Source organism: Leopardus geoffroyi, chromosome E1, assembly GCF_018350155.1.
Source record: "Leopardus geoffroyi isolate Oge1 chromosome E1, O.geoffroyi_Oge1_pat1.0, whole genome shotgun sequence".
Lineage (NCBI taxonomy): Eukaryota > Metazoa > Chordata > Mammalia > Carnivora > Felidae > Leopardus > Leopardus geoffroyi.
The window spans coordinates 10,840,142-10,842,961 of NC_059330.1; the positions used below are offsets into that span (position 1 = coordinate 10,840,142).

A 2,820-nucleotide genomic window follows, 5' to 3' on the forward strand; every position below is an offset into this window, starting at 1 on the left:
TGTTCATTGAAGCATAGTTACAGTAGCCAAGACATGGAAACAAACTAAAGGGTCCATCAGCACATGAATGGGTAAAGATGTGGTATATATATATATGTACACACACACACACACACACACACACACACACACACGTATATATACATATATATAATGGAATACTGTTCAGCCCTGAGAAAGAAAATCCTACCATTTGTGACAACGTTGATGGACTTTGAGGGCATTACGCTAAGTGAAGTAAGTCAGACAGAGAAAGTCAAATACTGTCCGATCTCACTTACAAGTGGAATCTAAAAAAGTCAAACCCATAGAAAAACAGAGTAGAATGATGGTAACCAGGGGCTGAGGGTGGGGTGGGGTGGGAGGAAGAGGTGAGATGTTAGTCAGAGGGTACAAACTTCCAATTATAAGATGAATAAATTCTGAGGATCTAATGTACAGCGTAGTGATTATAGTTAATAATATTCTATTCTATACCTTAAAAAAGAAGAAAAAACAGAAAAAGTTACAGACCAGCAGAAAATATATGTGGACTATATACCTGATAAAGACCTTGTATTTGGAATATATAAAAGGCTCTCAAAAATCAAACAACCCAATTAGAAAATGGGCAAAACACATGAACAGACATTTCACCCAAGAGAACATACAGTGGCAAATAAGCATATGAAAATATGTTCATATCATTAGTCATTAGGAAAACGCAAATTAACACCATAATAAGAGATTATTACACACCTACAAGCATGGAAAAAATAAAAAAAATTGTGACAACATAAAATGCCATCACGGATGTGGATAAATTAGATCACGCAGATGTTGTTGGCAGGAAAATAGACATAATACAGTACCTACACAAATGAATACGTATAATACGTATATGAATGTTCATAGCAGCTTTATTCGTAATAACCAAAAACTGGAAACAACCCAGTGTCCTTCAACAGGAGAAACTGTTAAGCGAGCTCTGGTGCATCCAGGCCATGGGATACTTGTCAGCCACAGAAATGAACAAGTTACTGATATACATGATGATCTGGATGATTCACCAGAGAATTATGCTGGGTGGAAGAAAAAGCTAATCCCTAAAGGTTAAATACTGTGTTTTCCATTTATATAACATTCTTGAAATAACAAAATTGTAGACATGGAGAACAGACAAGTGGCTGACAGGGGTTAGGGATGGAGATGTGGGTATGGCTGGCAAGAGGGAGGTCTTGGTGATGACAAAGGGTTCTGCCTCCCAATTGCAGGGGTGGCCACCCAAATCTACACAGGTGGTAAGGTTGCGCGTGTGCATGAGCATACACACACACACGCACACACACACACACACACAAATGAACACATGTAAACTGGTGAAATCTGAACAAGTTCTGGAATGCACCAATGTCAATTTTCTGGCTACCGCATTATTGTACGATAGTTCTACAAGATGATACCACTGGCAGAAACAGGGTGGAGGCTGCACGCAACCTCTCTGTTGGTGGTTGGTTGGTTTGTGTTTTGTCTTTTTGTCTTAACAACTTCCTGCGCATCTGTAACTATGGACAGGTAACTGTAGAGGTTGGAGGGCTGCCTTTCAGACCTGAGAGTCAGGACTCCCTTCATGAGCCTCCGGGCCCCTGTGAAGTCATAAGAACAAAAAGAGAGGCCGATGCCCAGAGAGACCCTTGATCTGGGCCCTCAGTGGCAGTGACATAAATCAGGCTTCAGGACTCCCAAGGCAGTGCGTGCTCACTGGGACTGTCTGCCTCTCCCTTCTGACTGAGTCTGGTAGGGAGGATGTGGGTATATGTGCGCCTACCTGGGAGGAGCTAGGGGCACCTGTGGGGCTCTGCTCAGGGAGAGGCAGGGGCCTGGCTTCTGGGGCCATCCAGACACAGTGTGAAGCCCCTGTGGCTGGGGGGGAGGGGGGCTTCATGGCAGGGAGTACAGGACATGAGGCTTGAGGGGTCAGTGATGGGGACCACAGGGGTGCTGGGCCTGGAGAGAGCAGACACTGCTCCGGGCGACAGACCCAGGTGGATAGATGGTGGGGGGTTCTGGAACGGGGGAGGCCTAGAGATGCCACCAGCCAGCCCTCAGCAACACAGACCAGTGTCCTCAGGGCCCCCATCCCCACCCAAGCATGCCACAGCCCTGTCCAGATCCAGGTTTAATAGGCTCTGTTGTCCCTGCCCTTGCAGCCTGCTGTTAGATTTGGTCCCCACACCCCCACCCCCCAACCAGGGTCCCAAGCCCCAGGACACAGAGCAGATAGTTGGGCCTGACTCCAGCCCACCAGCAGCCCTCTCTGGCCCTCCCCACGCCAGGGTTCGGGTGGGCGCTGCCAGTCCTGGGTAGGTACCCCTCCCAGCAGGGAGCAGGGCTCAGGGACTAAGAACTGGCTATCTATCTGCCCTGTCCACACGTGGCTCTGTAGAGGCTCCTTCCTGAGTGTGGGTCAGACTGTGCCCTATCCCTCCGTTGGGGGCTCCCAGCCCAGTACCCTAACTCTACTTCCACAACTGGACAGCTGTGTATCTGCACGGACTTCCCGTCCCACCCAGGAAACAAGGCACTGGTAGGGTTGGACCAAGGGTACAACAGGTCCTCCCACCCCGGGGGCAGGGGGAGGAGCGGTGCGCTGGAGCGGTGCAAAGTTGTTGATTTGCTGTGTGTTCTCAGTAAGAACACTTTCCCTCTCTGGGCTGCATACTTCCAAGAGTTCTTGGACTTTGGTCCCTGAGCTTTCCAGAACTCGGCCACCTGGGGCTGGAGGCAGCGGAGGAAACCGGGAGCGCAACCACCCGAAGTCGGTGTCTCTCAGGGATTGGT

The 2,820-nt window shown here is 48.8% G+C and overlaps 1 protein-coding gene across 1 annotated transcript in view; it reads right to left on the reverse strand.

The window, feature by feature from the left end:
• SLC5A10 (solute carrier family 5 member 10) overlaps nucleotides 1-2,820 on the reverse strand; it is a 58,864-nt gene that overhangs the window by 13,951 nt on the left and 42,093 nt on the right. The gene's annotated exons all lie outside the window — the stretch shown is intronic.